Here is a 27868-nt window from a genome sequence, read left to right on the forward strand (position 1 = left end):
GAAGTGACCATGCTTGTATTGACCTCTGGTAGGTCAGTTTGTGTCTGCATTTCCTTTAGCACTGGTTTTCTTGCTTTATTGCTTACCGGTGGCATCTGTTCTGGAGCTTTTAGCTTTGTCGGTTTCTCTGTTTGTGCTTTAGATTCCATCTTTTTCCCTGTATCTGCTGTCGGTTGCTCTGTATTTCCTGTTACCGGAGGCTCTTTAGCCATATATGATTTTTCACTTGGGTCTTTATCAACTTTTATGTTGATCTTTTGTGTATCAACATTTACAGTGAATAAGACTTCAGGATTTGTATTGCTATCCTCTGTATCCATGCTTTCAGCTGCCGGTTGGTTTTCAGGGATTGTAATTTTTATAGGTGGAGGTAGGTTATCTTTAACCTTTATGCTTGGAGGTCCACCAATTTTCCCTTTCCCTTTGTCCTTTTCCTTCTGATATACCTTAATAGGCTTGGGATTACTATATTCTTCTTGTTTCTCTTTTTCAACAAAAAATATGTCCCAAGCATCTTCTATTTCCTCTGAAACCTCTATAACTCTACCTGCCATCAGTGAAATATGATGGTGTGCAGTGGAAAAAACTGTCTGGTTAGCCTGAGCTATCAAATCATCAATTTCTTTTGAGGAGTTTACCGGATATATAGCAAGTAGTTTTTCTATTTTTATTTTCTTGTCCAGTTCAATTACTCCTTGCCTTCTGGCCTCAAGTCTTTTGTATAAGTCATCAAGAATTTTATTTATGACTTCCATCAAAAACTTTTTGAACATGTCCATGTGAAATATTACACTCTCCTCAACTTGCCCTTTCTCATCAGCCGATAGGGTGTCATAAATTTTCCCTATGTTCTTCAGTTTTCCTTCCTCTGTGATCTCATTTAACAAAATGTCTAGAGGTGCCAAGTCAGTTTTTGCCTTTTTCTTTTTCTTAGGAGTTAGCTTCTTTTTAGGTGTGACCTTTCTGACTGGAGATCTCATAGCTTGTTGCTTTTGCCTTGTCCTTCTAGGTGAAGGAGTGGTTGCCGGTGAGGGATCTCTTTTCCTAACAACTCTTTTAAAGGTTGCTGGCATGTCTCCTTTTGAAGAAGTACCTACCTGTGATAGATGAGCTTCAGGTTGTGGGGCTGCCAACTCATCTTCAGTTATGCCGGTTTTCTTTAATACATCTTCCTTAATGGCTCTTTCTTGTCTGGATCCTTTTCTCACAAATGCTTCTACCTTCTTCACTCTTTTCTTGGACTGTATTTATTTTTCTATTGTTTCAGCACTACCAAATGCTTCCTCCTTAGGTTCATTGGGGGCTTCCAGAAGTGCTTTGGCATAAGTTTCAACTATGTGGTCATTTGTTTCATAGCCCATTTCTATTACCCAGATTGTCCTAGGGATGACTGCTTCCATCCATATTTCATCCTTTTTGATAACAAAGCATATATCATCTTTGTATTTATCTACAATTTCCTGAGATAACCTTGTCCTTTTCTTTATTTTTGTTTTTAGTGCTTGGAAAAAGTCATGAATGTTGTTTTCCTTATTCTCACCCATGGTATTGAACAGTTTTGTTAGTTGCTTTCCTACTGGTATGTCATATCCAAATTCTTTATATCTTATATCGGGAACTTGTTTTGTTATATGAAGCATTAGACACACTAACAGATTTCCAAATCTGAAGGTTCCTTTCTTATCCTTCTTTATCTTTCCAAGGTTGTCTATCAGTTCATCCTTTAACCATTCACAGATGTCAATTTTTGCATTGTTTGTTATCATGTCATAAGCACTCTTAATGCATAGACTTGAGACTAAGTTAAGTCTATTGGCATGAGTGGCTTTGTAACCTAATATCATGCTTATGAATCTTACATTTGTATCCTTTACATCATTAACCCTTAAAGATCTTTTATCAAATGTTGCACCTGTTAGGTCTATGACTAAATCATTTGAAAGTTTCTTGTTTTTGTCTGGTCTTTTACCGGTGGCCGGTAACCCTGTGATAGCCTTTACCGCTTGCTTGGTGATCTTATGAATTGCATCTAACCAGAAAAATTCTCCATGAACTCTTCTTAACACTATCCTAATCACATCCTTAGGAAATTCAGGAATACTAAGGATTTCTGTGAATCCTAGGGTTTCAATGATTTTGTGTTCAGCTTTGATATTGCCAGTATCATCACATATCTTGGTTTTGTACATGGTTTTGATTTCCTCATCTCCTAGCTCTTCAATATTGTAGTGAATATACATTCTAGGGTCTTCAGCATATACAACACCTTTAGGGATTTCAGAGAATGCACCTAAGATATCATCCTTCTTTGCTATTTTGGGGACCAACTGAAATACGGGCCTAGGTCTTTTAATTACTTCCACAACAGTAGGGTTTGCTATGTATTCAATTGCAGAGGTGGATGCCATGATAAAATACCTTTTTTCTGTCTTGGATGGATGATTGCTTGGAGTGTGCTTGCTTCTTGCTCGAAATGCCTTAGCTCGGAAATCTTCGCACTCTCTAAAAGTTTGAAATCACGGTGAAATGAAATGGAGCCAAAACCTTATTTTATAAAGTCTTTTTCACTACCTACCACATTAATTGCATGCCAGTTATGTATTCACTTAACTTTATTTGCTGGTAATAAGTGATTTTCAACTTCTTTTCTCTAACTGAGGGAATAATGGCACATGTGTCATTAGATTGCCAAACCCTCAAGACAATTTTCTTCAATTAGATGAAGAACTTCCTGCCGGTGGAGCACTGCTCTGTCCTGTCGGTGGAGCATCACTTTGTCCTGCCAGTGGAGCATCACTTTGTCCTACTGGTGGAGCATTTTTTGGTTCTACCAGTGGAGGAGTATTCCCAATATTTAGATTAGCTTTTCTAATCCACTACTTTGAGAATTATTGCTTAACCTCTTCAACTTTTTCTTTACCTTTCAAGCTAGCATTTTTGTTGTCTATCGGTGTACCTTTACTTCTACAAAATTTAGCAATATGCCCAATCTTGTTACATGGATAACAAGTTACATTATTTTTCTGAATAGCTTTCCCATAACCTATGCTGGTTTGTGTTCTGCATTGATTTCATAGATGTCCAAATCTTCCACAAACATAACATCTTACATTCATTCTGCAGTTTTCAGAGTTATGACCAACTTTGTTGCATTTGGAGCATTGACCAGTGGGAGGATTGATATTCTGGTAATTCCTAGATCTACATTCATTTGCCCTATGACCATATTTATTATAGTTAAAGCATTTTCCATTGAATTTATAAGTATTAGGTGGTCTTATCGGTTTGCTGTGATCTTGAGTATTTGCGGTACCAGAGCTTTCTCCAACTTCAAATCCAATTCCAGAAGTGTCACCTTTGAGTTTTTGATTCTTCAATAAGGTACCAAGTTCTTCTGAGCTTTTCTTGAATTTTTCTTTATGTTGATTTGCAGTTTCCAATTCCCTTTCCAAGATTTCTTTTTGTATCATTAGTTCATTTGAGTCATTCTGAGTATGCATCAGATCTGTCTTCAACATGTCATTTTCATAGCTAAGTCTTGTGTTCTCATTTGCTGCATCACTTAGTCTTTTGGTCAATTCTTCTTCATTCTTCTTTCTGTCCTCGATCTCTTTGTAAAATCTCATAGTCATATCCTGCATTTAATTTTTTGTTGTCATGATCTCTTGTTTCAACTTGCTTATCATATCATTAAGTGATTCCTTTTCATCATTCTCATTTTGCAATTTTTCACAAAGTTCTCTTCTCTTACTTCTTGTAACAGTAAGATTTTCTTGAAGTGCCTGAATGATATCCTGAGCTGCTCTTAAATCATCTTCTAATTTGATATTTTTCAACTTCTCTGCATCATAGTCAGTAAGAGCTCCTTCAAGTTGCTTCATCAGATTTTCCATCTTTACCGGTGTCAAGATCTTCCTCAAGCTGCTAGGCTTCTGAAAATAGAGGACTAGGCTCTGATACCAATTGTTAGGGTTCCCACAGATATTGAGAGGGGGGGGTGAATCAGTATCTGACCGGTAGTCAAATTTCCTTAAGTTAAAACATATAGAACATAAAGTAGTAGTGTACCGGTATGCAAGAATTAAAGTAATAAATAGAATCAAAAACATCCACATGAAAAGAACACCATAACACAAGATGTTTAACAAGGAAACCCGATGTGGGAAAAACCTTAGTGGGATTTGTGACCCACAATATTCACTTATTGGCCAATAAGAGAATATTACTTACAATAGGGGCCTGCACATGCAGGAAGACCAATTGCCTAGAGCTCACTGCTCAATGAGAAGTCACACTGACTTACAATAAGGATTATACTAATCCAATGACTTGTACTTCTTTACAATAGTATCTCCAATGCTAGATTCAGTACCAGTTCTTGCTCTGTTCTTTACATATACCCTTAACCTATATTTCGCACATTAGGTCTGCCTAATAATTTTCCTTTTTGTTCGCTTACTTACCCTTTCAAATGTCTACAATGATCTCTTTTATATACAAGAGTCATTTTACAATTTGCCAAGTCGGCTTGCAATAATAATCAAAATATTACATATCAAACATCCTGTTGGCCTTTGTGCCGGTATACATCTTTTCTTCTGTGCTGGTGCTGGTGCCGGTGTAGAGTGATCTTGTTGATGTCGATGCACTGTCTTGCTTAAATAATGCTTTGCCAGTATGATGTCTTGCCGGTGCCATAGGATTGCAAGGTTGCGATCAATGACAAAACCTTCAATCACATGCAATGTCTCATTGGAGTGTCCATATGCCAACACCGTCAATCGACAATAGATTTTGATATTTATGTAAATATGTAATTGAGCTGACATGTATATTCATTTTGTAATTATCTATGTAAGCCAACATAAGGCATGAAGGATTGTAAGGGTATATAGGCCAGTTGATTAGATCATTTTGTGATATGATAAAATATAATGTGAGTAAGAGAGATATAATTGTAATGTGAGGAATGTTGATTATGTGAGAGGTTATTCTGGTAAGGGTTTAGGGTTTTTCAGAACCAGAACAATCAGAGCTTAACCAAAACTGTATTCGGGCATAGGAGATTCTATCATTGCAGTTTACTCATTCTTCTGGATTGTAGTCTGGATTTGTATGTGTTGGCTTGATGATGATTGTAATGTATTCATCATTTGTTGTCATTGATTAAACACTCACACACACATATGATTATATTGACTACCAATGTAACTTTAATTATTTACACTATCAATTGGTATACTTAGTGGTTAATCTCTAACCGGTACTCTGTGTTAACCGGTATGTGCATAAGAGACAACTTGTGGTTATACTAAGTTAGCATCAAGATGAAGATGAAGATGGAGATCAAGAGAAGATTCAAGGACAATGGTTCATATGTTTTATTCAAACTAGTATTAATTGTTCCAACCGATATTCGTTAATTTTTGTGATTAGTTACTAGCACCGACTACTTGGTGGTCATTTTTGTGATGAGTTATGGTCACTTGTCCAGATACACTGCACATAGGAAATTGTGTTATGATTTCCTTAGGCTGACATGAAATCTGAATGTCTATAAATTGACATCTTAGTAAATCTTTCAATAACAATGTATGCATGAAGAGCGAAAGTTTTTGTTGAAGAGTGATAAGTGTCAAGATGAAGAGTGTGTTGAATAGCAATGTTGAATATGCTTAGAAGGATATGCTTAAGAAAGTGTTGTGCTACTCAGAATAGATCAAACCATTCTTGTTGTTTTCTAACTATTATAGCATAATCAAATCCCCTAACCGGGTAATCTCTAACAAGCTTCAATGTATAAATCCTTTAACAGGGTGATCCATTAGTTTGGATTCTGAAATCCTCCACCGAGGTTACTCCTAACAGGGTATAAGCTTTTAATCCAGATTTGGGATCTCTAACAAAATTCACACCTAGCAGAGCACTTTGTAGGCCTTAACCGGTCAGTTATCTATTACTGCAAATAGTTAACTTGTGAGTTCCATCTCACCGTGGTTTTTACCTATTTGGGGTTTCCACATACAAACACTTGTGTTATGGTTGATTCTTTACTTTTTGTGGATGTTGTTATATGATTTTGGATTACAGACATTATGTTTAAAAGATTTGTTAAGTTCATCTATCAGTTAGTATTTGAAGTAATTTTATTTTTGGTGTCACTGATTCACCACCCCCCTCTCAGTGCTTTTCAAGTCCATCAATTGTTATCAGAGCCTAACTTCTTTGAAGCCTAATCACTTAGAAGGGAGCCTTGAAACCACCATGGGGAACATGAGCTACTTTGAGATGGCTAGAGAGCTAGAAGCTAGCAGACATGAGCTTGAAAACCTAAGGGTCAAACTGAAAGCTTCTCAAGTCAAAAGGAGAGAGATAATTGAACAAATATTAGAGATATCTGATAATAGTTCTTCACATGAAGCCAATATTGATGCTTTAGCAGAGGAAGTTGAAAAGTTAAATGGTGAGAAATTGAATCTGAGGAGAGAGATAGAAGGTTTTACTATTTGCATGAGTCAGGAACTATAATCTAGAAGACCTTCTGAAGATCTTATCAAAGAAAGAGATCAAGAGATTGTCAAGATCAAGTGGGAAAATGCCACTATGCATGAGCATTTGATTGTTGAAAGAGAAGAAAATGAGAACCTGCAACTAGATCTTGAACTTGCATCATATCTACAAGAGAACTTGTCTAAATATAATAAAGATCTCACAAATAAGCTTACTAAAGCCAATGAGAAATTGGAGAAGTTCAACAGAAGTTCTACCATGCTGAAAGAACAAATTCAATCACAAAGAATGAAGGGTGATGTCTCTAGACTTGGTTTTCACACAACTGAAAAAGGTGAATCCTTCGGTACAAAGAGAAACAATCCTACAAACAAATATGCTCCTAAGATTAACAAGCCTATCGGTAAGAAGGTCTTTAAACCTATTTATTTTGTTTGACATAAACCTGGTCACACTGCAAATGTTTGTAGAGACAAACCTAATAGAAACACAAGTTACAATACTAATGCTAGGTATGTGTCCAAGAAATTTGAAGGTCATTGCTTCACATGTGGAATGTATGGACATAGATCTATTGAGTGTAGATATGGAGCAACCAATCTTGTACCACACATGCATCCAAGACCAAATGGTGACCGGGTGAGGAACTTTAACAACTGGGTAAACCTGAATTGGAAAAAACCCTACAGCAACTAGTTTAGTCCATTTGAGATGGAAAAGGTAACAAATGTTATTTTCACCATCTGTAATAACTTTGGTCATGTGGCTATGAACTACAGAAGAAGAATGAGAAGAGGAAATGCAGGACCTTGGAGATCATCTGGTATGTCTTGTTATCATTGTAACAAACAGGGGCACTTACAAAAATTTTGTAGATCCAGAAATAGCAAACCGGTCAACTCTTTTAAGGATCAGAAGGGAAAGCAAAAAGTTAATGTTGAAGAAATCAGAGAGGTAATGAATCAAATTTGGAATAAGAAAAGTGATGACTCACCCAAAGAAGAAAATGTTCCTTCACCCAGTGAAGAGAACCCTGAACCGGTGACTTAAGCCTTTTTAATATGGCTAAGGGGAGCTTAATGGTTAAAATTCCTCCAGACCCCTTGTGAAAAAATGAGCGGGAAAAGAATTTTGAAACATGAAATTTTGGTAACTTTTTGTCAACATGTTATCAACCGGTTTTCCCCTTGAGCGATGAAATTAGGGTTTGGAACCCTAAATGGGCGAACATTTAATGCAATAGGTTAAAAGGATAAAAGCGATTTTTACTTTGTCATTTTTACCCTAACACATTCGAGAAAGAAATTTGGAGCACTTGCTGAGCTAAGAAAGATTGCTTTGTTGTTAATTGTCGAATTGTTTCATGATTTGTGAAATTAAGCTGAATTGAAGGTTGCAGAAGGTCGAACTAGTGTGCACTTGGGCATTTCAACTAGTAAATGGGGCAACGTGTGTGAAACAAGGTATTTCTTTGAACATACTACTTTGAATCTTGTTCATCTATAATGGCGTCAACTTCAAAGTCTGTAGAGAGGTTAATGATTTACTTTGAGCCTATGGAAGCTCTAAAGGTAGATCATATTGTGTCGTATAATGCATTGTCGCAAGTTCCGAATGGAGTTTTGGTCAAAGGTGATTTGTCTAGTTATATTGACTGCAAACTAGAAGACTTAGGGTCTCTGTACATTTACACATAGTTGAAATCACTTTGTGATGAGAATGATAGTATTAAGACAAAGTATGCTAGGGTTTTTGAAAAGGGTTTTCATAATGCATCTTATTTTCTTGAAGATTTTGAAGAAGCACATATCAGAATCATTTTGAGTCGATTTCATGGAGAAAACATGTATTTAGAAAGAACTCACACAATTACAAAGGAATCCATTCAGGCTATGACTGGCTATTTCTCAACCGGTGAAGTACCTGAGTTAAGGAGAATTTCTAAGGATACTGTCTTCAACTTAACCGGTTCTACATCAGATAGGCATGCTTTTTCTATTAACATTATTAAAGACCCTGCAGTAAAACTAGCAGCAATGGTGATAGGCTATCGAGTATTTTACTCTAGTAGACTTAATAGTGTTCCATCTGCAGCAGTTCATACATCTCACAAAATGATTTTGTTGATAATGCAAATTATGATCTCTGTGAAGCTATCGGGAGACAATTGTTTTTGAATTTGCAATCTATAAAAAATGATAGCAGTTTGAAATTTAATTTTGGTCATCTATAAGTTGGACTATTCTTTTACTTTCAGAACTTTCTACTAGGAATTGGAGACATTGAGTGGTCAAAGGACTCACCGGTCTCGACACAAATTAAGAACAACATCAAGGTTGTAAAGAATACTTTCCCTGCTGCCATGAATAAGTATTTCAATGAGTTCCAAAAGAAAATGAGTATGAGAATGAGACTACCAGAAGAAGTGGTAAAGAACTATGAAAAGGATATAATATTCAATGTTACCGCTGATTTTTGCCTGATGCAAGCAATTGAGCCAAGAGAGGAAGAAATGGAAGATGAGTTATGAGGTTAACTATGATCTACTAGTTGGTTATGCTAATACGCTATTAGCATCACCTAAAGACAAAAAAAGGCAAAAATGGACATTGGGACAGTCCAAGATGCACCTGCACAAACTAAAACTGCACCTATTAAAAGTGCAAGAGGAAAGAATAAAAAGTTTGATGAAGCATCTCCAACAACAAAGAGTAATAGGGTTACCAGGAGTGTCCTAACCAAAACGAAACTGGAACCCAAAGTATATATTAAGAAGGAGACAAAGAAGAGAGGAAGAAAATTAATTTTGCAACCAGAGTCTGAGGGAATGGATTCTGATGAAGAACCAAAGAAGGTAAAAGCAATTGATAGAATATCCAAGAAGGCAAAGGTAGTGCCAAAGGCAACTACACCTATTGATATAGCTTCTTACAAACCGGATACCCTTTTTGAGAGAATAATGAAGACACTAGGGAGGAATAGGTTTGACAATGTCAAAGAATATTTTGATTCCTTCACTGAAGATGATAAAGAGCAAGTGATTCAACAGGTAATCACTCATTTGTGTCATTACAGTAGATTTACACATGATCTAGAAAAGGTTATTTCAATCTCTTTGTATAATATTCTTTTAGATAAATGGGAGGAAGCTATAAAATTGGAAAAATAAATTATTGATGAAATATTTGTAAAATATTTTCCCAATTTATCTACGGATGGAATTAGTACTTTAGTTGATCAGTACAAAGCACATTTTGCATTTAATGCAAGAAGATTGAAGCTTCTTAATGTTAAAAGGGAATTTATTGAAATAGAGACACATCAGATAGCCCATGGAATAAAAAAGATGGAAGAACTCATCCATTAGTATAAGAATAAGGACAAAGAAGAGATAGCTGATGATGTTAATAGACAGGAAATGGATGATGAAGAGATTATTCAACCTGATGAGGTCTATACTCTTAAGGAAAAGGATGATTCCATTATTTATGTTATTGATGATGTTCAAAACACAGTTGACCTATCTGGAGATAACACTACACTAGATATGGAGCCTCCTGCAAATACTAATGTATAGGTTACCTTAGTTGAACAATCGGCAACTCAACTAATAGTGGACAATCCACTGGCAATAGAACAACTGGAGAAACCCCAACCTCCACCAGTCATTTAAGTAATTCAAAAGGAGCCTACTGAAAATATTGTCACTCAGTCCTCTGAAAAGGAAACAGAGAAGAATAGAGAGAAAGAAATCATTAAAGTCATATCTTCTGAACCGACAAAGCAAAAATAGATTGATGAGGATGATGATGAGCCTTTAAGTATTTTGGGACCTATTGATATGAAAAATTTGAGCGCATCAGAAATGATGAAGATTGCAAGTGTCATGCAATCTAGAGCACATAAGAAGAGACTAAAAGAGAAAAAGGTTAAAGCAAAGACAATTCAGACTGCAGTAGATATTTTATCTGGTCTACTACTAGAAACATCTATAGCACATCTATCTACACCTATGAGAAAACTTGGTCAACTAGTTGCAGATGCATCTGATCAAATCAAGTCACTAGAAGATGTTGCTCAACTGTATGCTGAAAAGAGTCACAAGAAGAAATATGGAGAAAATTTGGCAAAGAATATTGATAGTGGCAAAATAGCTCTATCTCACAATAAAAGTCTATTGAGTAAAGCTATTGAAATAGGAGGAAAGTATCTCGCCTCTACCTCTAATGTCACTTTCTTTTATTCTAACATTTCAAAAAGCCAAATTGAAATAGAGAAAGAAATGGAAAGGATATGCAAGGCATATGTCCCACTCTAGGACTCCATCCATGCCTTTAATAAATCTGTAGATGATTTGCATAACAGACTGGACAACTATGATACTAAGAAGGCAAAGAGATTTCGATCTCTTAAAGACCTCAAAATTCTACTCACATCACAAGTAGACATACTTCAGAGAGCCTACTGCAATGCACAAACTATTCTTGCAACCCCTAAAACTTGCACACTAGACTCAATGGAAGAATTCCATTCCTAGCTGCTATCTACCTTCGAGTAAACTAAGAACATACTAGAATCATGGGAAAATGCTTGGTCATGGATGAAGATGAGCTACAATGCTATTTTTATGAGATTAGCTCATCCATGAACTTTTAAGTTATTGTTGTATATGTTGAACATTTTGATATGAATTTTCTATATATGTATATGTATATATTTTACTTTTTCAATTTGGCATTGTTGTCAAAGGGGGAGTATAAATATGTATGTGTGTTTCTAAAAATTTTGTATAATGTATGCATTAAGGGGGAGCATGAGTATATGAGTAAATTTGTTGTGTATGTACACTTAGCAGTATTACTGTAAGAATTTCTAAGTGTTGCCATCAATGCTAAAGGGGGAGATTGTTGGCTTGATAATGATTGTAATGTATTCATCATTTGTTGTCATTGATGAAACACTCACGCACACACATGATTATATTGACTACCGGTGTAACTTCAATTATTTACACTATCAACCAGTATACTTAGTGGTTAATCTCTAACCAGTACTTTGTGTTAACCGGCATGAAAGAAACTAGAGAAGACAAGACCTAGACAGAAAAGCTGCAAAAAAACCAGTAGCTAGGAAAAAAGGATAGCACTGCATAAGAGACAACCTATGGTTATACTAAGTTGACATCAAGATGAAAATCAAGATGGAGATCAAGTGAAGATTCAAGGACAATGGTTCATATGTTTTATTCAAACTGGTATTAATTGTTCCAACTAGTATTTGTTAATTTTTGTGATGAGTTGCCAGCACCGACTACTTGGCAATAATTTTTGTGATGAGTTATGGTCACTTGTCCAGATACACTGCACCTAGGAAATTGTGTTATGATTTCCTTAGGCCGACATTAAATCTAAATGTCTATATATTGACATCTTAGTAAATCTTTCAATAACAATGTATGCATGAAGAGAGAAACTTTTTGTTGAAGAGTGTGTTGAATAACAGTGTTGAATATGCTTAGAAGGATCTGATTAAGAAAGTATTTTTCTACTTAGAACATATCAAACCATTCTTGTTGTTTTCTAACCATTACAATAGAATCAAATCCCCTAACTAGGTAGGCTCTAACAAGCTGGACAATGTATAAATCCTTTAACAGGGTGATCCATTAGTTTGGATTCTGAAATCCTCCACCGAGGTTACTCCTAATAGGGTATAAGCTTCTAATCAAGCTTTGGGATCTCTAACAAGGTTCTCTCCTAGTAGAGCACTTTGTAGGCCTTAACCGGTTAGTTATCTATTATTCCAGATAGTTAACTTGTGAGTTCCATCTCACCGTGGTTTTTACCTATTTGGGTTTTCCACGTACAAACACTTTTGTTATGGTGGATGCTTTACTTTTTGTGGATGTTGTTGTATCATTTTGGATTACATGCATTGTGTTTAAACTCTTTTTTAAGTTCATCTACCGGTTACTGTTTGAAGTAGTTTTTTTTTTGTGTCCCGGATTCACCCCCCCCCCCCCCCCCTCTCAGTGCTTTTCAAGTCCATCAATATGTAGTCAGTGAGACTCCTTTTGTGATGAGAAGTGTGCTCTAGGCTGTAAGCCTTCCTATATGTGCGGGCCCCCATATTATGTAATATGTTTTTATATGGCCAGTGGATTGATATTGTGGGTCGCAAATCCCATCGTGGTTTTTCCTTTTTGAGGTTTTCCACGTATAATTCTTTGTTATGGTATTCATTTGTGCAATTTTCTTATTGATTTCTTTACTTATTTCAATCTTATATGTGCCAGTATACCGGTTGGTGAATGCATCTTTTAATAAGGTTAAAATTGATCATTCTAGTAGAACACTGATTCACCCCCCCCCTCTCAGTGTTCTTGGACTCCAACAATAGAATAATTGAGATAAAAATAGAGTAATGTCTCAACATATTTAGTCTCTTTATTTACTTGCACCAATGGAATAATAAGGGTCATCCAAAGAGAACCTACCATAACATAAAAACATATCAACACATCATAGGGGAAGCACCTTATGAACAAGCAAACACACAAAAGAGAATCCACAACACAAATGCAACTAGTCAAGCAAATTATGTGCCTTTGAATCTTGCTAAATATCATTTAGGGATGGTGGACAAGATGCAAGAGGAGCCACTTTGAACACAATAGATGGAGCTAGTGCAAGTTCCAAACAAGTTCCATGCTCTAATGATGAATCACTTTGTTTGTCACTAGAAGCTAGGGTTAATGATTTTAAAAATTGTGAAGATAATTCATGATGAATCTCAACAAGTTCATACTTATCATTAAAAATTTTAAATCAACATTGTTTGCATTAACAACATTATCATCATTCATATCATCATCTAGATTAATAAAAATAGGTTCTCTAATGCAAAAAGAAGTTGAACCATCATTTTTCTTAAGCATTTTTAATTTATGTGATTTAATTTAAACTTCCTCCCTAAGGTTAGGCGAAGGTTGGAAAAATGGGACCAAGTCAAAATTTGGTGTCTTCAGGGAGGAAATGATTTGGGAAGAAAACTCACGAGCCTTACCATGACATCTTTGTTGGCATTCTTTTGCACACCGTTTCTTTTAAGTTTTAGTTGAGACTTGAGAAGGTTTAGGATCAATTGACATAGGATTTTTTTCTTCCCCTATAGGAGGAGGAATGGAAGAAACCCCATTAGGTTGAGAGAGACAAGAAACCTCATTTCAAGTTCTGACTTTGTACTATCTAGTAAACATGCCCATATACTCCAAGACCAATAGATATTTTGAAATTTTTTCACACATTTACTATCTATTCATCAGGCCCTAACAGTGTCATGCATCCTCAAATATTTGTATATGTCATGATACATGATACAACAATGTGAGGGAATTGCGACATCCAATACAAAAGAGAGAAATTAATATCCTCAATCTTTTGTGTATGATCCCTTGCAGTTAAAAACTAGTGACAAGTTGCAATGTCAAATTGTAGTATTGGTTGCCCTAGAATGTCTCCCTGTACACTGACATGCCAACCGGTCAACTATTGGTATGCCCTTGTGAAACATACAAAGTGTGGATTGTGATATGTTGCAATGCCTAACAATCTACATAAGAAGACAATGGTAGTGTTAGTTCGTTATGTTGTAGTAATAAAAAATCATAACATTTTAAGGAAAGGTAAATAGAAATTTAATTTCAAAATAGGGAAATATATTTTATAATCTCCTTATATTGGCAAAAGTTGTGCAAGACATATCTCTACTAATGTTGCAAAATTGATACTAGTGTCGTTCACCTACATGACAAAAACACATTGTGTTATAAATTGCATGACGAAAACACAATGTGCTATAAATTTTATGACAAAATTGCAAAACACACTATATAATAAATTTCATGACAAAATTATAAAACACGCTATGTTTTAAATTGGATGACAATTGCACATTCATATATTTTTCTATGGAATCAATAATACATGCATAAATGGCCATGACACTCTATACACATGTATTATTGTAATTACTAACATCTAAGTAAAGACAAAGAAAGAAAGTAAACAAATAATATTACCTACTAGTTACTATTCTCCGTAATCCATATGTTGTGGACCCATAGTGCTATCAAAAGATAGATGTCGACGAGGACTCCTTGGGATAGAAGTTGATGATGATTTAAAAATATTGGAAATAAATGGATGATACAATCAACAAATGTAAGATAGATTCAAAACATGGACATGACTTTTTCAATATGAGATTCCCTAACAAACCCATTTTCCATAGAATAGGGGCAATACCTTTGACATGTGCTCCCCCTATTTATTGAGATTGCTTGTTGTCCTTCCTCCCCCTTTTACCATTTAAAGGTAATGTGAACAACTTTGATTGAGGAACTTCAGGTGGCATTTGTTGGATGCTACCATGGTTGCAATGCCTATGAAGCCGAACACAATCCCTAGTTGCACTAAACCATGGACGCATGCAAAAAGTGCTTGTCTCAGCTACATCCAAGTTGGGACTAAAATTAAATTGTAATGTATTCAATTTTTAAAGATCCGACTTTAACCTCTTGACATAAGAATAGAAGGATTGTATTTGTTGTGTTGATTGTGGCCTTGTTTATGACAACTTCTTCAAGAAATCAATTGATTCACTTCATAATGTCATTGTGTACATAGGTGAAACACCATCAATGGTAGTTAGATGAGACTATTGAGGAGTAGCAACCTTGGATCTATTGTCATCGATCGCATCAGGTGTGGTAGTCTCTATTGGATTTTTCATGGATTTAGTAGGCATCAAAACATCACCTTAATAAATTATTGTCAAACAGTGAGTTAATGACTTTGCAAAAAGAAAATATGTATATTACAATGGAAAAGTTTAAATAAGTAGTCCAACAATATTCAAATATGTGGGCCAACTTGAGTACCATCATGTACATCATTATTCATGGCAGCAACCTTCAACACATGCTTGCAAGTGTTTCCTTGTAAACTCAAAGGACAATTGCAAACATATAGGTGAGCACCATAAATTATGACAACATACCTATTGCAGGAAGTCTAAATTTTCATCCAAAACCATCCAGGGTGATTTTCATCAAGAACAACATCAACATCAAGGATTTCCTTTGCCCTCTCAAGACTACTCTATATATGTTGCATCCTATAGTTGTTGAGGAATTCATATTATTGCAACTTCTACTTATGCCTAAAGAATGGCTTCATTTTATAGACAAAGCTATAATACAAGTGATCCATTCACCTTGTGCATTTATTTTGATCTAATCACACACGTACTATGTCTTCAATTTGCAATAGTAAGACTAAATGGTAGCATTTGTGTCCTACTTGCCATGTGGGAAATGCTTGAAGTTTTTTGCCCACATGGTTTCAAACCATAAATATATCAACTATGAATGTAAATGTATGACGTGTACCATTAGGTGATGTAAAATTAAACAATACAAAGCTATAGCTCACCTATATGACCATTTCCTTGGCACCAAGTTCTATTGATGTAGTCAAGAAAATGGGGTTGGTCATTGAACTTCATTAAAAAAATCATGCAAAAGGCGGATAGTGTTGTCTTCACTATCATCCATTGCCATCATGATCATCCCTAGGCATTGAAATATGTCCATCACCCTATCCTTTGCAAAACACTTATGCACGTTCTCAACCATGCATGGAACACATGCCAAATACAAAACAAAACATGACATCCAAATGCAGCCCTTGTATCAAGACAACAAAAGGTCATAACCAAGACACTGAATCATAACGAGACATATCATAAGAATTTAAATGAAGAGTGTAACCAATAAAAGATGAGGTAATGTATGGCTTGTATCTCTACAATGACATCATTAGTCAAAAAGGCATTAATCCTCCAATCATGTCTGGCCTACTTTCCCTATTGTTGCACCTTTGCCAACCAAACCTGAATATCCTCGCTCTTGTTTCATGAGAACATTGCCTATGAAATAGGCACCCTAGCCTACTTTGTTAGGACCCAAAGGAAACTGAGAGGGGGGGGGTGAATCAATTGTCTAGTAATTTCAACCCAAATATAACTTAATCAAACTTGATACTTAATACCGGTAAACCAAACTTAATGTTGATTGACAGATTAGCAGTTAATATTAATACCGGTGAAACTCAATGCATAAAATAGAAAGAATAACATCCACAACACATAACACGGAGATTTGTACGTGGAAACCCTGTAAGGGGAAAAACCACAGTGGGAAACCTTACCCACAATCAGATGATACTATTGTAGATAGTATGTGTATACAAATAGGGTCTATACATGCAGAAAGGCCAACCGCCTAGAGCTCACTGCTCAATCACAAAATAGGAGTCACACTGACTACAATTGGATGGTTAAATCCAATGATAATGTATTGCTCAAAGTAGCATCTCCAATGCTAGATTCAGTACTGGTTAAGATCTGGTAATCACCTTCAAACCTTCCTTGAACCTTCTCTATGGTCTACTCATATGATCTTCAATATTCGCACATACCATGTTACAATACCATAAACCATATACCGTTATTTTCCTATTATCTCACAAATGAGATCTTACATATATACCAAAACCTAAGACCAAATGTGTAGGTCAACTTACTAAGAATATTACAATTAAATCAATTACAAATAAGTCAAGATGTGATGCATCATGTCAGCTCAATACATTTACAACAATATCCAATTAATAAGTCATCTCCATAACGTGTCATGCTGATCTGGAATAGATAATGCATGTCGGTCCATAACCTAGACCAATTTGCCGATAACAACAAACATGTCAACCCGATTAGACTAATAACCAAAATACCAAAACCAAGTATCCAAACCATGCCTTTAACATAATCAAGTGATCTCCAGAAGGTAACAAGTCATCCTTAGTGTCGGTGAACAACATACCGGTGATTGTGCATAAGGTACTGAACATACCAGTGAACATAATGTGTCGGTTCATCATAACCATAGATCTCCAGAAGGATAAGTGTTGATATCAATGACAAAACAAATGCAACACATCCATAATACTAACATACTACTCATCAAAAACTATTAGGGAATACAATTGGTACTGTTTGGCAGTCAACCAACCACAATCATTAGTAGCTATAAAGGCATCAATATTGTCAAAAACATAAATAAGAATGCATACAAAGGATTGTGAGGATCTCACCCCATCTTTATTGGTCACAAACATGGAATCCATGGAAATGATCAAACCATGGGGGTTTTGAACCATCATATTGAGCATCCATGGAGTCTAGATCCCCATAATGAAAGGCTTGTTAGTGTCTTGAGTTGGTTGAAAATTAAAAAAATTAGTCGCATCCTCTAATTGCCATAGCATTATACTAGTGGCATCATGGACATTGTTCTGCAAGTGATTGGACTTCACCCTTCTTGATGCATTCATGATGTTCTTACATATTAGGAATTCATCCCTCCTAATCAACATGCTAAAAAAAATATAAAAAAGGTGTTTATCCATGATAGCATCAACAATAACATCCATTACCAACAAGCTCTCAACATAAATTTTGCATTTAGCTGAAAGGTTTGGAGAAAATTAGGAACATGTCTTATTCATTATATCATCAACACCATGAAAAAAATCACCCTTTGTATCTACATGAAACCTTTGATTGAATATCAAGATTGCTACATCCGGTCTACCTTTCAACACCTTAACAATAATGTGGCATTGATAGCCCTATTTTTTTCTAAACTTCCTTACACGTTCCTTTGTGGAAGGATCATTCCTATGGTCCTCTTGACCAAATTCACACTAATAACTGAAATGCATATTGTCATGTTGACAACTACCAACCTAAAGACAAAAAAATATTGTCTACATATTGAATTAATGATGCAATGTACTAACCAAGAATACATCTTTGTCGAGTTCTCTTTTACACATGCACTGTGGTTCTCTCTATGATGCGTGTAGGTAAATGTGGCTTCCACACTTTAAACCAAGGCTTCCCCTATAAGGAAATCATCCAATCTATGAAGTGGAATTTCTACACAATGGTCAATATCACTATCAGCTTCAATGACAATTCGACTCTAGTGCAGATTGTTGGCTGAGAAACAACTGACTTTGTTACCAACATCTTGCACTTGCAAGTCCATTAAGATACATCATTTGCATTGTCTCACCATCCTAATCACATACACATGATAATATTCTCATGAATGCCAAATGTTATTGCTTCACATAGGAAAAAAAAATTAAAAGTAATGCCAAATGTTATTGCTTCACATAGGAAAAAAAAATTAAAAGTAAGTCGAATGAGTGACTATAATAATTCATTAACAAATTGAAATAGCTAGTAAGAGAATGTATTATTCCAACCATAAATGTACTCATATCCTCCATAACTAAAATATTTCACTCCAAACCTATAGTGAACCTTACATAACAATAACAATATTTAGATTTGTTATGAAGATGTTGGATAAGTATATGATTCCATTTGTGAAAGCAACATTAGATAAGACAAAAATTGGCATTTGTATAAAAAATGTTGAATCAGTGTTTGAGAGGAATAAAGAAAGAATGGAAATAAATGACATCTTACAAACTATGGGTAGAAGGTGTGCAGGTTGAATAGAACTTGTTGCTCTACATAGTGCACAATGACATTTACAATCTAGAAAAATTAGCCATCCTCATCAAAGTAATATGAAGAATACATTGTTTATTGTGGTTGACAACCTTGATTTTGCCATGGAGTAAAAACCTTAAATATACATATACAATAAAGGAAAGATCCTAGCCCTATGACCAATTTCCTCAAATGATAGATGTTGTGAAACCGTCTTCAAATCCTTTCCAATAATATGAAATGAGTATCACAAATAGCTTCCCTTTAGAATAGTAGGGATCTGACTCATTCAAATTTGGTGAGGATTCAAACCCATTATTTTGGCTCAATCATTATCCAATCCTCAAATCTGAATAGAGTATTCCCCTCATTAGCTGTATGAGAATTCCAATGAAACTAGTTGAATTTCAGAGCTAGATGTCATTGAGTTAGGCCATCCCCCACCTACAAAACAAATAAAATTTTCCCATTAGAATAGTAGGGGTGAAATTTAGATTGAATTGACCAATAACCAAAACTTTATCTGGCTAAAGAGATCACCTTGTCAATAGTAGGGTAGATCATCAAGTTCCATACATAACATGCCAACTTTGGCAAGGTGGGAAGAGGGTGGCCGATAGAACTAAAGAAGTGAAGGAGGAATTAGAGAGGTGAATCATGTCTCCAATGATTGAATTAGCGATACAAAGCCCCCTAGTAACGATTGCTAGTGGAGAACTAGAGGAATCCACCAACAATTCCAGCAGAGTATTAGCAAGAGTTTCTACTACCATTACCAACTTTTATTGAACATAGCCCATCCTCTAATCTTAGGCATCAAGGAGTTATCCGTCCAATGAGGGAGGAAGGAAGGTCCAAAAAAAATAGAAGGAAACTCAACTTTTCTTGGGGTAGGGTCCTCCGAAACCACTTAAATAGTAGGGGCTCCCACTTTTTAACCCTACTCCAGTCGTCATTGCCTTCACTATCACTCCCATTAAGCCTAGCCTTAGTAGAAGTGGGTAGCAGCACTGGTTGGATGGTCTCATAATTTCTACCAATTTACATGGCCTTTAGGAAGGGATTTGGATGTGAGGATAATGTTCGGGGACCTTATTCTTCCATGCCCCTCGAGTAACTCTCTATCAAGGCTCTGACCCACAGGACAACTATACAATCTTTTCAATTAATAAAATATTATAAACTTATTGTACGACCTTTGTCTTATGATAAAATCCTCGTTGGCAACTAATGAGGCATAAGATTGAATTAGCTCATTTGAAAGAGAGGCAAGTTGCAGCAACCTCAGATATGAAAGAAATCATTGACATAACTACAAAAAATATGGAATTAATATTTCATAGAAATAAATGAAGCATAGAAATGAATGAGATCCTACAAACTGTGGGTAGAATGTGGCCAACAACATAAACTAAATGATACATTGTTTAATGGGGCTGCCAAATTGCGGTTTCTTAATGACTAATAACTTTAAGTGTACGTATTCCATGAATCCAACATTGTAGTCATATAGCTAACTGCATAGAGGCAAAAAAAATTTAAGGGGTACACAAACCTTGTTTACCTGAGGAAATATTTTCTCAAATCATGTGAATCATTTCAAGAAATGTGCAATGAAGGCCATTGAGAGCACATCATATCATCCATGAGCTTAACTTGTTCATATTTTAAAACACAACATGATATATGACCTGCAAGCCTCTATCGTGAATTAGTTTAACAATGTTCAATATGAATTAGCATACCATGTAGATGACAAACAAAATGGTAGAGCATATAAGAAGATAATACCATTGTGTTTCACATACATGGAAAGAATGAGGGGCAAGTACACTAAAACCCATGTGGTAACCTACAAAACCTAAATATGTCCATTGCTGCCACCAACCTCAACCATATGATACATTGTTTACATTTGTACAAAGAAAGGTCAATCAGTAATAGAAAGAAATGGGGAAAGCATAAATATGTGATACATCCTAGAAAGCATGACTAGAAGATGTGCATGTTGTGATGAGAATTAAACAATCAATCATCACATATGTTGTTGGATTTGTATTTAATTTTGTATAGTGAGAAAAAAAAGGAGAAGACAATAGATAGAAAATAGAAGAAGAATTTTTAAAATAATAATATGTGACTACACTGCAAAACTAAAGATTTCACTACAAGAAGCAACAAATGGTAGTTTAGATAGGAGGTCCAGAAATGAGAATAGACGCCCTCTCAGAAAATGCAACTGTAGAAAATGCATTTTCATTAACTACCAAATCTTATTTGTGTGTTGGGCCTAGCTTATATCAAGAATAGCTTTGGGCCATTTCTCTTGGTGGAATTGAAACTGTTCTTACACATCATACAAACTAAAAACTTGGTTTCTGCGGGTTGCAAAACATAGTGTGTTATCCTACTTGCAAAATTCTATTCATATTAAACTTAACAAGAAGCCAATTTGACTATTGAAAATCAATACCCACGAACACCATATCAATATATAATAAAAATCCCATGATGTCTAATAACATATGAAATATGGACAAGACATCATATGAACATAAAACTTGGTTTGTACGTGTTCCAATAAACAATTTGTTTTTCAACCTTGACTCTTCTATTCACATTCAATGTTACAAAAGACAGTAGGAGTATTAAAAATCAATGCCCACATAGACTCTAATAGTAGATAAGAAAAACTCCTTGGAGATTCAAAGAAGTGATGTGGAATGAATAGAACAAAGACATCACAAACTTGGTTTTCATGGGTTGAAAAACACAATGCATTTTTCGTGGTTGATAAAAATTACTTTATTGACAGAGGAGGTGTGTTTTCTATGGTTGCAAAGTGTGTATATTGATATTGATTAAATTAAAATCACTTTATAATTTAAAAACAAAGAGAATTAATCTAAATTAAACTAATATAAGAGTCAAGATAGACAATGTAAATTCAAAACACAAAAATAAAACTAGGGTTTTCCACACTTAGCGTAATCTTTCCAAGAATATGAGGGTTTTCCACACTTAGGGGTTTTGTAATATTAATAGGGTTTGTAATAAATTTAGGAAGTAAACTAGGGTTTTCAAAAGAGTGTAAAAAGTTTGAAGTTTTGAAATATACCCATTCTGTATGTGTGCTTTGTGTGGATGCATTTTTTGACCCACCTGTAAATGCAAGTTTGTGATTCTTCAATGGGATTGTGAAGGAGGATTTTTTTCATAATCTTTTCAAACACACAACAGTTTTGTTGTTGGAATCAAGGAACACTGAGAAGGGGGGTGAATCAGTGTTTTTCAATTTTTAACATTCTTAATTTGTCTTTTAAACCGCTTAATGCAAATGAATAAAAGTAGAGTGTAGAAACACAAAGCAAATAACCACAACACCATAACACCAGGATTTTTACGTGGAAATTTGGTTAAGGGAAAAACCATAGTGGGATTGAGAACTACAATATTAATACACCTTGTTATAAGTATAATAATATTAAATGAGGGGAAGGCAATGCATTTAGGCACATTGCCTAGAGCTCACTACTCAAATTATAATAAGGGCTACAACCCTGGAAGGCTCACTGCCTTACAAAATGATCTGATAATAATTGGAATATTTGAACTGATAAACATCATCTACAAATGCCAAAAATGGCATTAGTTAAGCACAAATCACATAGTCTTACTCTTCTCTACTACACTGCTCAAAGCTAATATTTTGTTGAATTTCAGAGCACAAATCCTTCAATTTCACACTTGAAACTATGCACAATCGCTCATACACACTTCACATACATCTACCAATATAAAAAATGATGAAATCAATCAGTCTTATATATCCGCAACATCAATTTAGGTCTTCTTCCTATCGGCCCAAAAATGCATAACACAAATGAAATGTGTTACCCAAGTCGGATTAATTTGATCCAAAAACAACCATGTGGACCAAAACAAATTGTCTACATGCTTCCCACTTGTCAGCTTAACATCCATGAACACAAAAACAATCACCAAAATTACTCTGCATGATCCGCATAATGAATCTCCACATGTTACTACTGATAAGCATTGTTCTAACCAGAAACCTGTATACTAGACCTTCCAACTCACTCAACACTAGAGGCCATAAATATGGAATAAGGAATATTACACACCACAATGCTTCTTTGAGATTCACAACACCAAACATGGAACACAAATGAACTGGCAACCAAGTTACTGTACACTGTGGGATACACTATTCTATCTCATTGGACCTCACCGAACCTTAGACTCTCTTCTGGTATGAATGAATCATGAACTGTGGATTTAATATCTTACTCTAGTTGCCATCAATGACAACATCTGAACAACAATGTAGTGTCTCTTGCCAACAGTCTCCCTCTTTGGCATTAATAGCAACACTTAATGAAAAATGACTAAGTGTCAGACCAAAACCAATATGATGTACACTGCAACAAGAATATGTCAACTAGACTCCAAGGATTAGATACTCCCCCTAAGATCAAATTTTTCACTGACATCAATGGCAAATGTAGGGTCCCCCAAAAAAAAATTCAAGACAAAAATTCTATTTACATATGTACACACAATCCTTACATACTCACAAAAATTTGAAGATGTCTACATAAGAATTATTCAAAGAATTTAGGTGGCTATCCTAGCCCTTCTTGAGGCATTCCAAAAGTGCCTTTGCTGGTTGGAGATTTGTTGGCTCCTTATATTTCATGGCACTTTGGGCATCTTGTAGAGAACTAAGCATGATATCCAACTTGAGAGTAATGTATTTCTTAAGTTCACAGACTCTTCCAATTATATTTTCTATTTTCCTGACTCAAACTCCTGATTTTCTCAACTAAAGATATTACTTGGTCTTCGTAACTGCTCATGGAAACTGATAAGAGATCAAATGACTGAGACATCTGGGCAAGTTGATCCTCATGCTCTTTGGATTTCTTCTCAATATCCTAGGTGAACTTGGGCAATGTTAAGCATGATTTATAAATATTTCCATCTTCGAACAAACTATCCTGCATACTTTTTACACACATATCTAAAGTGACTCTGCCATCAACAATAATCCTCTTCAGTTTCTGAAGCCTTCTTGCATTGAACTCATTGTGGACCTTCTCTTCAGGGGATTTTTCAAAGGACTCAAAGTGGTTGTCTACTGAATTGATCAAACTCTTCATCTGATCGAATGGGGTGTCTGAAGTGTCATTTTGAAATGAGGGCATGAGTTTCTCCAGAACACCGGATGCCAGGGTAAACAACTCACTATCATTTGTGTGAGATTTTAGCAAGTCCTCACTAGCTTTGTCTTGAGATAATGCAACCAATTTGAGTTCCTATATGGGGGAAAGAGAAGCTAGGTTGATGGGGCCTTGGATGAATTCTAAATCCTTTACATGAATCTGCTTCCCCTTCACTGATTCCTCAGTGTCTCTTGCCTCAACTTCAACCTTAACCTCCATGTTTTCTTTTTTGCATTCTTATGTGTATCTTCTTTCTTCTCAAGAACCATAGGGTATGTGCATCAACTTGAGGATTAACACTCTTGTCCTTACTCTAATCTACTTTCCCTTCATCCACTTCACCCTTGTCACCCACATCCTCAACTCTAACTTCTTCTTGCACATTAACTTCTACTTTCTCAACTGTCTGAACTTCTAGGACAAAAATAGTGTCATCCATTATCTAGTCAGCTTCTGGATTAGTATCAACTTGTCCTTTTACCTAATTAACTTCATACTAGTTTTCAAGTAACACTTTTGTCAAAATCTTCTCAGTTTGTTTTACAACATCATCAATTTTCCCAAATGTGATCTTATTCACTTTGTACTTACTCCTGAACTCATTCTTTGCTAACTTAAGTAATCTTTCTATCTCTTCCTTAGAAATTACTGAACATAGATTAACTAATACATATTATTTCAATCTCTCATCTTCTTTATTTGTCGTTTGTCTCCTAGCATCCAAAATTTCATACAAGCTCTTGGGTATGACTGACATTATCTCAATTAGAGATAATTTACTATATAAATTCAAGTAATATATAGTAGCTTCTTCTAATGTCCTTTTCCCATTCTCATCAAAATTATCATACCACTCTGATAGTGGCTTTAAATTCCCATTCTTAATGACTTGATTCACAATCTCACTCAAAGACATAGGAGGTTTGACTTCAAATTTTCCTTGCTTTAATGACTCATCAATTTTGGATGGCTTTAGTTTCTTACAAGTTTTTGGTTCACCGGATGGTTTCTCCTTGACTACCTTAGAAGTCTTTGAGATTTTCTTGACTTCCTTAACAACTTCATCAGACTCTGTCTCTTCTTCATCAATAGGGGCTACCACATAGACTCTGGATGGTTGCTCTTTCTTTCTCTTCCCTGCACCACCAAATGGCTTGACTTGAGGCTTAGGAGATTTGATAGGTTTCTAAGCATTGAAGGAGGGTAAAACACTCCTTGTCAACCTGGGCTTAGGTGAAGGGGCATCCAGTTTAGCCCTCTTTGGCTTTACAATATCTTTTTCTTTCAAAATATTCTTCTCTCTCGCTCTTTGGACCACCTCCTTGGTAATCCCCATGCTCTTCGCCAACTGCTCTACCTCCTTCCTAACCTTCTTCTGAATCTTAGGCTTCTTGAACTTAGTATACAAGTCCAATCTCTTTTCCTTGTAAATTCTAAACCTCTCCTTAGATTTATCCACCGATTTTCTCAATGTGTTGAGCATATGCATCAAGAACATGTCCTTCAACTTCATACCCCATGGGCATGATCCATGAAGTTCTTGGCTCCACAACTTCCATTAGGCACTGATTAGTATCAACCATAAAATAGATTGTGTCCTCATATTTCTCCACTATTTCATTAGGGATTTTGTCCCTTCTCTGCATCATGCTTTGCAAGGCCTTGAAGTATCCCCATAGTATGCCATTTTGGACTGTAGCATCTCCAAGGCCATGAAATGTCTCTTTTATTTGCACTAACACTGACCTATCATAGGCACATTAAACTTTCCCCATTCCCAAAATCTCATTCATAAAATAGAAGTATAAACATATAATCAAAGTTCCAAATTTAAATACATGATTATTATCATGTTTGATTTTATTTAAGTTACTCAATAGCACCTCACATAAGTCATATTTCTTATCTTCCTTCAACATCTAATATGCCACATAGATGGTCGTACCGAATATTGAATTGTCCCAGCTAGAATGATATATTTTGTATCCCATCACCATTGATGCAAACCTGACATCATATTCAATAATATCACTAATTGTCATCGACCTTTTGTCAAATTAGGAACCAGTAGCCTCTGTTACCATATGGTTCTTAACATTTCTCAAAGTAGGCACCTCACCGACTGAGCTCAAACAAGTCACTACCTTAATTTCACTCTTGGTACTCTTGTGGGGTTTTTCAAGCCACATGAACTCATCATGCATTTTTCTTAGAATGTATCATACCCACTCAGTTCATTGAACACTGGAAAGCTAATAAACTACATGAAAACCTTCTCTTCTATCAACTTAAATTCAGGTTTTAGGTTTCCCTTTCCATAAATCATGTGTTGTGTGTATAATTTCATCCTTTGAGCACTCCCAAGTGATAAATCAATGATGAAAAGTGAGTACCAAACTGGTACTGAGAGGGGGGGGGTGAATCAGTACAGGCACAAAAAATTTTCCTGAACCGGTTTGATTGCAAACTAAAAACTATTGGCAATCCTTAAACATCGGTCCAAACCAGATTACTATTGATTAAACACAGTGCAACTGTGAAAGACATGAACCGGTCAATCTTCTTAACTTTTCATACAACCTACTCCCTCATTTCCACTTTGTCCTTATGTATAAATAGATAATCTATCATGAGAGATACAATAACTAGCTAGATCAACATGATTCACCGCTTGACAAAAAACAACAAAGCATCACATGAAAAAAGACATCACACATGACACACACATTTTTCACATGGAAACCCAACTTGGAAAAACCACAGTGGGGATGAGTACCCACAAGCTGTTTTGAACTCTTTAGAAGTCCGCTCTGTTAGAAGCCTAGTCCGGTTAAAGACTGTTACAATAGGTTCTGTTAGGAACCAATCCTATTAGGGATCACCCGATTAAGGGATGGCTAGAATACCCAATTAAGGGTTAAACCCTGTTAGAGGTTACCTTGTTAGAGGATTTTATGAACTCAATGGTTTTGAGTCACCCTGTTAAAGGATTTACAGAAAGCTGGTTAAAGCTACCCTATCAAGGGATTTTTCAACTGTTGAAGTGATTAGAGATCAATAGGTATTACAATGATCTGGTAATAGCACTCAATGCCAAAATAGATCTGCTTTAGTTCCTTCCTTCTGCAAACACACTATGCAGGTATCAATCCTCTCAACTGGTCTAGTAAGAATCACGTATCTTTGGATGTAGATACACACATAACATTTTCCATTAACCTCAACATGAAACATCATATCGACCTTATAGGAAACATATAGGTAGGTAGCATAAATGCTAAACCCTAAACACTTAGGTTGAGAAATTTAGTCGGTTCAATCCTGACCATTGAACACTATTCATTTGAATACAATGGTCTTGAACAGATCTCAAGACATTCTCCATCATTCATTCTTCACCACTCCTTGGAGGTGATAACCCATCATGCGTTCTCCATCATTTGCAAAGACCTCGAATATTC

This window comes from Cryptomeria japonica, chromosome 9 (genome assembly GCF_030272615.1).
Source record: "Cryptomeria japonica chromosome 9, Sugi_1.0, whole genome shotgun sequence".
In the NCBI taxonomy this organism is placed as follows: domain Eukaryota; kingdom Viridiplantae; phylum Streptophyta; class Pinopsida; order Cupressales; family Cupressaceae; genus Cryptomeria; species Cryptomeria japonica.